The 12,267-nt window shown below is 45.8% G+C and overlaps 1 long non-coding RNA gene across 1 annotated transcript; it reads right to left on the bottom strand.

The window, feature by feature from the left end:
* Positions 1-799: 799 nt before the first annotated feature.
* Positions 800-2,622, bottom strand: LOC138657876 (uncharacterized). Its single transcript, XR_011317234.1, has 3 exons — positions 2,227-2,622; positions 1,947-2,143; positions 800-1,629 (listed from the first exon to the last, which is right to left on the bottom strand). It is a non-coding gene; the product is annotated as an uncharacterized lncRNA (long non-coding RNA).
* Between the last annotated feature and the right edge of the window lie 9,645 nt (positions 2,623-12,267).

Below are 12,267 nucleotides of genomic sequence, written 5' to 3'. Positions count from 1 at the left end.
TGACTCCCTCATACAACCAGACCCCTATGGAGCCCTATGGAGAACAACCTGAACAAGGTGAGGTAACCCATACAACCTGATAGAATAAGGCAGGTGTCCAAGGCAGCATTCCTGGCAATAATAACAGGGTGATAATGGCAGATGGCAATAGAGAAGGGGGAATGACACCGGGCACAGAAGCCCAAGTAAAAACTGGCTTCTTCAGGGGCAGTACTATTAGTGAGTATAGTGTGTGGTTAAATACCTTCATGTAAATGAGCAGAGTCGTGACAGCTGGAGACCAGGGGTGATCAGGAGAACTGCACATGCCGCCCGGCCGGAAGTAACCAGGACGCCGGCGGCTGCGCAGTGCGGGGGCTCCAACAGCGCTGTGCCTGCACAAGGCAAGTGCGCACGCGCCGAACCGATGCGCGCACAACGAGCACAGCAGGCCCAGCACAGCAGGGGACACCTCGCATAAAGCCCCGCCCACCGCTACCTACGTAGTAAGCTAAAGGGAGAGGGAACCTCCCGTCCCAAGGAGACCGCCCGTGGCCCAACGCGCATGCCCAGGCCGGCAACATGGGCCAGGGGCGGACGCCGAGAAGACAGGAGAGACAGTATACAACAAGTGGAAGCAGGGGGAGGCTGGGCACTAAAAGGACAGGGGAACTGCACACAGGGCCATGCTGAAGTACATTTACTAGGGAACAAGGGCAGTGGTCAAACATATACATATATACAAGGAAGTCACCACTGCCCAGACAAAGAAATATACATATATATATATATGACAATAATAAAGAACAAGTGCCACAAGAACTGATTACACTTTAGTCAAAAGACGATCACAACACAGTTAACATACAGTCTAAGGCAGGTATAGATGAAGAAGAGCATACGAACAAATATATACATATACATATTTACACTCAAAGAGTGTCGCAAGGGTCAGCATAGAAGAACATATATATATATACATCCATATTTCCTTCCCCTAACTACCAAAGAGAATATGCGGTGCAAACCCCTTGTACAATATTTGTTAGATATGGACCTATCATTGTATAAAGAAAAACCATGGTTTTCCACGGATAGAAACTAGTTCATCCGTATACTACATCTAAAACCAATAGGTATTTGTTCCTAGACCGGAAAGGAAGGAATGGTCACATGAATACAGAAAATACAAAACAATATACAAACGATAAGACATGCAAGAAGTCATTGCAAGCATATTAGTCAACAACCAGAATATTAAAGTTGTTTATAATAACCAGTGAAAAGTAGTTCCTCATTTAGTCCATGTGGGGTAAGAGAGTTCAAATTGTGAATCCATTTGGATTCACATCTCAACAAACTCCTGACCATATCTCCGCCACGGATGTTTTGTGAGATAGCCTCCAGTCCAATGACCCTAAGTCCCCTTGTCCGTCCCTCATGAAAATCCAAAAAATGAGCAGCTACCGATGTGATTCCCCTGTCCCTCTCACGATCCCTTGCTGCCATAGCGATATTTGAAAGATGCTGCTGCGTTCTTCTTCGCAACATCTGCGTAGTCTGTCCCACATAGATCTTCGGACACTCGCAAATTAGAGCATAAACGAGTGAACGGGTCTTGCAGTTGTAAAAGGCTTTTTTCGGCGTAATCTGAAAGGGAGAAGCAGTTAGCGAGAGGCCATCCTGTGCCACCATGAACTGGCAAACGTTGCACCCACCACATGGAAAAGTTCCAAAAATTCTTATTCCCCTATTTAGTCTTGATGTGGGGCGTGTATAGTGACTATGGCAGAGCAGATCTTTAAGGTTTTTTGCCCGTCGGGCTATCAATTTGGGGGTAGCAGAAATATAAGGAACCAATTTTGGTTCACTCAATAAGGTACCCCAACTGCAGTCCAAAACCCTATAAATGTCCTGCCATTGATTATTAAAGGTGGTTACAATACCAAGAGGTGCATTTGACTCACGTGTCCGTCTCTGAAGTAAATCCGGGTGTGGACTGATACGAGCCCTCTGAAATGCGGAAGAGATTATCTTTTTCGGGTAACCACGGCGCCTGAAGCGGTCTGTAAGTGTCTTAGCTTCATGATGAAAGTCAGACGTCAAACTACAATTCCTCTTAAGGCGCAAGAATTGGCCAGTGGGGATCCCGTTCTTGAGGTGCCTAGGATGGAAACTAGAAAAGTGTAATAGACTATTCGTCGCAGTTGGCTTACGAAATAAGGTAGTGACGACATTGGAACCTACCAAGCTGATTTTTAGGTCGAGGAACTCCACCGAGGTATAAGATATACATGACGTAAGTCGGATGTTACAAGAGTTGTCATTCAGGTCTGCAATAAACTGGTTGCAGTCCTCCTCGGTGCCTGTCCAAAACATCACAATGTCGTCAATAAATCGAAGCCACTTGAGGCACTTCTCCCCAAAAGCCACATGCTCGTACACAACCGACTCCTCCCACCATCCTAAGAAGAGGTTCGCGTATGAGGGTGCACACCGTGCCCCCATAGCGGTCCCCTTAATTTGTCTATAAAAACACCTGTCAAAGACAAAGTAGTTTTTATCGAGGACAAAGAGCAAAAGGTCAAGTAGAAATTGATCATGCTCCCTGTCCCCTGTGGTATTACGATCAAGAAAAAAGGAAACCGCTTTCAATCCCACATCATGATTAATATTGGTGTATAAGGACTCGACATCTAAAGTAATTACTAATGTGCCTGGTGGTACACAAAGATCTTGAAGTAATTGGATAAGATGTGTCGAGTCCCTAAGGTGGGATTTGAGTTTCATGGCAAAAGGTTGTAAAAAGAAGTCCACGTAAATACATGGCTTCTCAAATAGACCATTGATGCCAGAAACTATAGGCCTACCTGGGGGATCTACCAATGATTTGTACACCTTCGGGAGAAGATAGAACGTCGGTATAACAGGGAATTCCGTGGTAAGAAAATCTACCTCTTTTTTACTCAGAGTGCCACTACCCGCTGCCTGTCCAATAAGGTGGTCCAATTTTCTTTTGAAAAAGTCCGTAGGATCCGCTGGGAGGCGTACATAACATGTAGAATCTCCCAATTGGCGTCCAGCCTCCTGTAAATAAAGAGAGTTAGGCCACAAAACAATATTTCCTCCCTTGTCCGCCTCTCGAACAAGGAACTCTTGATTTTTCTGCAAGTCCCAGAGTGCCCTGCGCTCAGATGGATTAAGATTATTATTTCTATTACCATCGGACCGAAGTGCCCGGATCTCCCTGCAGGTTTGATTGAAAAAAATCTGGACTGCCGGAAAAAGGGAGAAGGAAGGCGTGGCCTGTGACGGAAGTCTGCCGCCAAAACGTTTTCTTGTGCATGTCGTTTCATTTTCCTGAAGAAGGTCCATAAGCTCTCTAAGGACCTGCCGTTCGTCGTCCGGGAGCGCATCTACTGATGAGGGATGATGGTACAAAAGTTTAAACGTTAGTTGACGACAAAATAAATAAACGTCCTTCACCAGGGTAAATGTATCCAAGGTGTTCATTGGAGCAAAGGAAAGACCCTTTCTCAAAACTTGTTTTTCTACTGGGGTCAATGTATATGTAGACAAATTAATTATCTGTAAATTACCCGGGTCATCATGTAGATTCTGTTGCTCCAGAGAGGGACAGGGTACTAGGCCTAACGTTTCCTGTAATTGTTTCTCGTCTCCCGCTTGTATGCCGGGGACAAGTTCTTGAATCCCCTGGTGCGTTTCTTTGCCGTTGTGCCTCTTGGTCTTACGTCTGCCCCGCCTACAGCCCCTTCTAGATCGCTTGGATCTGACGATAGAAAATCGCTAGAGGAAACTTCCAATCTATTATTAATATTCGTCTGAGTGGTTCTCTCAGGAGGTGCTGTTCTTTTATTGCCGCGGTGTCCCCATCTATAGGCTCGGCCACTTGAAAAGTCCGTCTTGTCTCTATAGAATTTGCGTCGTTTACCCTCTGTGATTTCTTTCTCAAACTTATCAATTGTATTTTTAAGCTGTTGCTTAAACGTGGCCACTGAGGAAACCTCAAAAGTGGCAAGTGTAGTTTCTCTATTTTTAATATCATCTTTAAGTTTAACTAGAAGGGTTTGGTCATGGGCTATCAACATATCTATTAAAATGGATGAACATTTCACTAAACCTGCCTCCCAAGTACTTTGAAATGATGCATCGACCTCCCATGCAGGAAATATCTGAACTCTAAGGCCACGAGGAACAAGTCCCGTGGCCCTATACTCCTCCAGACTTCTAATGTTCTACCAAACTTTAGTTAAGGTTTTATGCAAATTAGTCAAATCATTGGTGACATTAGAAAAGCCATCATCATTGCTAGCCAATTCAACAGCACAATCACCTCCATTATCAAAAATCCCCTGAGCCCTCTGGCTCCAAGCCGTCTCTCTGGTCTGCAAATCCATAAATAATAATAAGGAAAAATTATCAAGAAAAATATATATATAAGCTAAAGAATAACTATTTAAACACGGCGTGCCACACACCAAGAAACGAGGAACCACCAGGCCCTCAAAAAAGTCTTGTATGAACAACAAAGTAGAGGCAGGCACCGCCGCCCGGGATCACCTTCAACATGCTACAGGAACATAGTATAACCAACAAGAAAAGAATAGCATGCACAAAAGAAGGGATCACCGCAAATAGTAGCAAAACATAACAATTTTATTATAACACCACACATAAACACTACAAAAATCATAAAAACAGTTAAAATTGCACAACAAAGTACAAAGATGAATGAAAACCAGACCCAAAATAAGGTCAACCACGGTGCCCCCCTATATATATATATGCAAGAAGCTGCCTAATCTATCGATGCATGCAAGGGATACAAAAAAAGGGATGGTGACTCCCTCATACAACCAGACCCCTATGGAGCCCTATGGAGAACAACCTGAACAAGGTGAGGTAACCCATACAACCTGATAGAATAAGGCAGGTGTCCAAGGCAGCATTCCTGGCAATAATAACAGGGTGATAATGGCAGATGGCAATAGAGAAGCGGGAATGACACCGGGCACAGAAGCCCAACGCGTGTCGCCAGTAAAACTGGCTTCTTCAGGGGCAGTACTATTAGTGAGTATAGTGTGTGGTTAAATACCTTCATGTAAATGAGCAGAGTCGTGACAGCTGGAGACCAGGGGTGATCAGGAGAACTGCACATGCCGCCCGGCCGGAAGTAACCAGGACGCCGGCAGCTGCGCAGTGCGGGGGCTCCAACAGCGCTGCGCCCGCACAAGGCAAGTGCGCACGCGCCGAACCGACGCGCGCACAATGAGCACAGCAGGCCCAGCACAGCAGGGGACACCTCGCATAAAGCCCCGCCCACCGCTACCTACGTAGTAAGCTAAAGGGAGAGGGAACCTCCCGTCCCAAGGAGACCGCCCGTGGCCCAACGCGCATGCCCAGGCCGGCAACATGGGCCAGGGGCGGACGCCGAGAAGACAGGAGAGACAGTATACAACAAGTGGAAGCAGGGGGAGGCTGGGCACTAAAAGGACAGGGGAACTGCACACAGGGCCATGCTGAAGTACATTTACTAGGGAACAAGGGCAGTGGTCAAACATATACATATATACAAAGAAGTCACCACTGCCCAGACAAAGAAATATACATATATATATATATGACAATAATAAAGAACAAGTGCCACAAGAACTGATTACACTTTAGTCAAAAGACGATCACAACACAGTTAACATACAGTCTAAGGCAGGTATAGATGAAGAAGAGCATACGAACAAATATATACATATACATATTTACACTCAAAGAGTGTCGCAAGGGTCAGCATAGAAGAACATATATATATATACATCCATATTTCCTTCCCCTAACTACCAAAGAGAATATGCGGTGCAAACCCCTTGTACAATATTTGTTAGATATGGACCTATCATTGTATAAAGAAAAACCATGGTTTTCCACGGATAGAAACTAGTTCATCCGTATACTACATCTAAAACCAATAGGTATTTGTTCCTAGACCGGAAAGGAAGGAATGGTCACATGAATACAGAAAATACAAAACAATATACAAACGGGGGCGTGGCTTTGTAGTGGAGCAGGAAAGACGTGCCTGGCTGGAGCTCTGATTACCCTGAACCATAACCCGCAGCTATATTACCCAGAGAGTTCTGGTACCGGTATCGCTGGGCTCACCTGGGCACCTGGAGGCATCCGGCTTCTGAGGAGGTCGGTATCACGGCCGCAGCTGGATTTAATTCAGAGATACCTTGGTGGAGAGCAGTGTCTGCATGAGGCGGCAGCCATTTTCTAACAGTGCACCTGGAAGGAGAGGGACTCGGAGTGCTGGTACTTGGCTCTGGACGGACTAGCTGGAAATCCTGGAGGTATGAGAGGGGGAATGTGCAGTGTGTGCCCTGAGTGCCCTGAGAGACGGGGACCCTTGCTCCCTCATTAACTACATAAACACTGGCCGGCTCCCAGCGTCTGCATTAGTCTGCATTATTGTCTGTGCTCCTCCCATCTGCTCCCTCAGCCTGCACTGAAGATAAACCTGCTAGAGATCCAACTTATCTTTCACCCTGCTGAGTTTCTGTTGTCTCCTATCGCTGGGGCTACTGTTATCTCTCATTACGCTGCAGAGAGGAAGGGAGTGCATTGAACAGAGATACTGTATACTGTATGCTGGACTCTTTTGGTTCTCAGCCTTGCTTCCCTGACCCTCCTCTCCCCTGGGGTCATAATTGCAACAATTTACTGACTTTACAGTGCACTGTTTTGCTGAGCCTGCAGGCTCCATAGCTACATTGAGCTATACAAGTATACTCTGGCACGCTAGGCTAATTCTGTCTGCATTCCACTAAAGTGTCATATACAGTGGGATAAAGAGGGTGCCCTAGAAGAAAGACGTTTGGTGACACCTAGTGCTCAATCTAAGAACTGGTGATACATTCTATAATACACAAAAAAGACTCAGCTGGTCACCAACCGTCTTCACTGATACAATAGCGACACCTAGTGTCCATGTTGAGCTCTAATTCCGTGCACATTATGAGGATTACTTTAAAAATCATCCTCTCGGCTATATACCATCATACCAACCCTCCCATCGCAGTCTCCACCCCAAATAAGCCCAGCTTATAATACACCTTAAGACTTTTGTAATGCCTTAAAGTGCCCCCCCTATATCCGCTAGGGGTCGCTCTGCAATATGCCCTCCTACTGCCCCTCTTTCCTTGAACGGGATAAGCACCACGGAGGCCCTTTCCTACTCAACTCGCCCTCATGCCTAAAGCACGCAGAGCCAGCTCAAAACAACCCAGCAACAGATTTGCCGCTTTAACAGATCTGGACGGCGATATGTCTTCTGGCCCCTTCTCCCAGTCAGAATCCTCTAACTCGTCTATACCTGAGGGTGCGGACTCTGAAATGATTCCAGCTTTAACAACCAAGACCCCTAATACCTCAACCTCAGATCAATCTGCCTTACTATCACAGTTTCAATCAATTTTACACTCAGAATTACTCAAAATGTCAGAAAAATTGACCAAGGATTTAACCAAGGAGATCAGAGAACTCGGTTCCCGTACCTCTGACCTGGAGGACAAAATGGACGCTACCCACACAACCCTTGCTACTCACGAGAAAGACATCGAGATGCTACACGACGAAATTCACACCCTCAACAACAGACTGGAGGATTTCGAAAATCGAGCCCGCAGGTGCAACATCAGAATCAGGGGCATACCCGAAACAATCACCGATCTCCAGTCCACGGCGACGGCTCTCTTTCAAGAACTAATACCAGGAATCCCTATAGAGCGCCTAGAAATGGACCGAATTCATAGAGCCCTGAGCAAACGCAAACCGGAAGGTCCACCAAGGGATATCATCCTTAAATTACATCATTACAAAACCAAGGAACAGCTCTTACAGGCAGCAAGAAATTCGTCACCGCTGGTATTCCAAGGCCACTCATATGAACTGTTCTCCGACTTGGCCCCTACTACCATCGCCAAAAGACGTGCTATGAAACCATACCTGGAGGTCCTACGCTCCAACAACATCAAGTACCGCTGGGGCTTCCCATTTAAACTGATCTTCTCTCATCTCGATATGGTCCATACAGTTCTCTCCCCTGAAGGAGCGAGCCGTTGCTTGTCTAAACTACAACTCATGGACCTCCCATCATCCCCCCCACCTTCTTTCTCGAGGCCCCAACCTGCGACCCTCCGTCCCAGACCACGTGATCCTCCGGCTCCCCCATGACGTGCTGGATATCCACTAACTTTAGTTCGTGCCTATACTACTCCATAGGCTTCTCTTCAGGACAACCTCATAGCGTAGTCCCGGATACAACACGCTAGCCTATACTTTATAATGTTCAATGGAACAAATAGTTCATATGTGTTCTTTTTCAGTTTATTGTTACAGGCGTTCTTGGAGCGTACAGCTCCACTACCTACCCTACAGAAGCCGTTACAGCTTTCGCTTCAACCGAACTTCCAGACTGACAACGCCATTTGACTTGCTCTTCACTTCAGACAAGTGACTATGTTTATTACACGAGTTTTCATAGTGTTTTTTTTTTTTTCTCTTTTCTCCTCTTTATACCGTGTTAAGTTGTAGAATTCTGTCAGGCCTTTTAAATGGGCAGCCAGGTTTCAAATATTTCACTAGACCATATTAAGGCGTTAATTAACTATGTTTAATATAATGGTTATTTTCAGGTCTCGCACTACGCCCTCTATCCCTAATTCCCCCGGCACTATGAAAAGCCCACTCCTAGCCTGTGAAATTGAATTTCCAGTTTAACTTAACCCACTATCTCGTTCTCACTCCCGTTCTTCACGACATTTAAATATGTTTCATTGTGCCCCCTAGCGGACCCTCATGACCCCACAGTGTCCTTGTACACTGATGCTTCGCACTATGTGCTTAGCCAACAACAGTCCCACCCCCCCCTTCCCAACGAGTTCTTCCTACCCTTTCCTAATCATAGTTATTGTTCAACCTGCCCTCCCTTCCATCCCTACTACTCGCCCGAGTACACTCTACCAATTTGGTCCACCTAACAATAATTTCTCTAACTCCGCCAACGACCCAAAACTTACTGCCAACATAAGCAAATTCAACAACCATCTATCATGCCATTAACGATCCTATCACACAATGTGAGGGGCCTAAATTCCCCTCACAAACGCACTAAGGCCTTTCGTTATTATAGATCCCAACAGGCAGATGTGGTTTGCCTCCAAGAGACGCACTTCTCAACCAGCTCCTACCCCAAATTTATGTCCACTTCGTATCCACTTTTCTACATGGCGAACGCCCCAAATAAAACCAAAGGAGTCGCGGTCTGTTTTAAAAAATCTGTCCCCTTCGTTTTTAAGTCGTCAGTGGCTGATAAGGAAGGACGCTATATCATGGTGACAGGTTTGATATCAGATGAACTGGTCACTTTAGTCTCCTATTATGCTCCCAACTCCCACCAAGCTGCCTTCTTTTCCCAGTTATTGGAATTAGTCTCCGAACATGCCCAAGGCACCACAATACTATGTGGAGACTCCAATTGCATACTGAAAGCTAGCCTCGATAAATCCTCAAGTCCCCATTCCTCTAATCCCCCGCAGCCTTACCCTTCTGCGGATTCAACCGCTCTTAATAAGATTCTCGCCCAACACCACTGGGTGGACTTATGGAGGGAGATCCACCCCTCCAATAGAGACTACACGTACTTCTCCGCACGCCACTTAGTGCACACTAGAATCGACCACATATTCGCTAACCCATCCTTCCTCCCAAACATCTCTAATATATCCATTCTTTCTACACCCTGGTCGGATCACTCCCCAAATCTCCTCACATGCTCGACGCTCCACCCACGGCCCCGTTCATTCAACTGGGCTCTGAATGACTCACTGCTCTCTTATCCCGATATTTCTCAAAGGCTGAAAAATCACATTGATGATTATTTCTCCTTGAATCAACATTCAGCTACATCGACAATCTCCCTTTGGGAAGCACATAAAGCAGTGCTTAGAGGTCTCTGCATTCAAGAGGCCTCCCGCAAGAAAAAAGACAGGAACGCGAGGATAGCTGAACTGGAGGGCAGGGTGTCAGCCTTAGAGTCTCAGATGAAAAGCACTCCTTCACCAACTACGTATCGCGACCTTCTCCATGCTCGCACTGAATTAGATCTTAGTCTCACTGAGATCGCAGACCGGGCCATACGATGGTCACAGCAACGCTTCTACGCTCTCAATAATAAAAATAACTCTAATTTAGCTCGACGCTTAAAATGCCTACCCTTACCCAGGCCCCCTATTCGAATACGCACACCTGCTGGTATCACATCTAATCCACAACAAATTTCCCACTTTTTCCAACAAAAACTTAGGCAGCTGTACAAGGCCCCAATTACCTCGAATTCAGAAACGATAGAGACATTTTTAGACTCTATTCCCCTTCCAGCTCTTAGCTCCGATTTGATTGAACTCCTCAACCAAGCCGTAACGCCAAGTGAAATCGAACTAGCCATTCAACACTTGAAAACCAATAAAAAACCAGGCCCCGATGGTTTTACGGCCCTCTACTATAAGAAATATGCTCCAATTCTGATCCCCCACCTCACTAATTACTTTAACTCTTTGAGAGAAGGCAATAAGCCAGGTGCAGCCTCTCTAATTGCTGCAATATCTATGATACCTAAACCCAACACAGACCACCTACTCTGGTCTAATTATAGACCAATATCCCTTATCAACATAGATCTCAAAATTTTAGCCAAAATATTATCCCAAAGACTGAACTCTGGCCTGGGTACCCTAATCCACAAAGATCAAGTGGGTTTTGTCCCTCGGAGACAAGCTTCAGACAATATACGGAGGGTCTCCCATCTGTTGCACCTCTGCAAACACCGTGACATACCAAGTATGCTACTGTCATTAGACTTCAAGAAAGCCTTTGACTCTATCTCATGGCCATATTTGTTTGCGGTGCTGCGGAGATGGAAGTTTCCCGACCACTTTCTCTCTTGGATTTACGCTCTCTATAGCTCCCCTTCGGCCTACGTACGTTATAATGGCTTTTCCTCCACGTATTTCCCTATTAGTAGGGGAACCAGGCAGGGATGTCCCCTTTCACCCCTGTTGTTTCTTTTGGTGCTTGAACCTTTAGCTATTCATATGCGCCTTAATTCTGAAGTTCAGGGAGTGGAAGTGGCGTCAGTTTCTCATAAACTTCTTTTATTTGCTGACGACATGCTTTTGCTTTTGTCGTCCCCTAAGACTTCCTTGCCGGCCCTCTTACATACCCTAGAAAGCTTTGAAACTATATCCGGCCTCCACTTAAACACCAGCAAATCCTACGCTATGAACATATCCCTTTCGCGACCTACTGTTTCACTACTTCAGCACAACTTTCCGTTCCAATGGGCCACTGACCATTTGGACTATTTGGGGATTAAACTAACAGCTAACCTAGACTCCCTTTATGCGGCTAATTATCCTCCTATGCTCCGGAAACTTCGCCTTCTGCTCCAATCATGGGAGAAACTACATCTCTCTTGGTTGGGCCGAGTACGTGCGCTAAAAATGACAATCCTCCCTAAATTGCTCTATCTATTTCGCGTTCTGCCTATACCTATCCCCTCACACTTCCTTAAAATGGCCCAAAGGTCTATAGACACCTTCGTATGGAGAGGAGGCATCCCGAGAGTTAACAAGGCTACTTTATACCGCCATCGCCTAAAAGGGGGTTTGGGAGTCCCCAACCTCTTGAAATATTACCGCGCAGCTCAATTAGGCCAACTGACTTTATACCATGCTTATAACGAACCCCCATTATGGCTATCCCTGGAAGCATTCGAAATGCAACCCAGTACTCTAGACACAGTACTATGGATCCTCCCAACTCAACGCAAACATATCTCGAACCCCATTATAAAGCATTCTCTTACAATCTGGGACACTTTAAAATATTCCTCACAACTGATCTCACCCTTTTTACCCCTCGCTCCCATTTGGGGTAATACCCTATTCCCCCCAGGCGTGGGATCTATCAAAAGTTTTTATAGATGGGTCGAAGCCGGCATAACCAGGGTTCACCAGCTGTTCAATATTGATGGGATAATCCCATTCGCGGCTCTACAGGAAAAGTACCACTTCCCCTCCGGAGAAATCTTTCGATACTTACAATTAAAAAACTTTGCCAACTCCTTATTAAAAAATTCTACCCCTCCTTACTCCATGACCCCTTTTGAACAAAAGTGTCGTCAAAACCCACATGCCTCGGGGATTATTTCTC

The sequence above is a fragment of the Ranitomeya imitator genome, chromosome 1, assembly GCF_032444005.1.
Source record: "Ranitomeya imitator isolate aRanImi1 chromosome 1, aRanImi1.pri, whole genome shotgun sequence".
NCBI lineage: Eukaryota > Metazoa > Chordata > Amphibia > Anura > Dendrobatidae > Ranitomeya > Ranitomeya imitator.
Note: the sequence above shows the minus strand (reverse complement) of the source record. Positions and strands in the feature narration are given on the sequence as shown.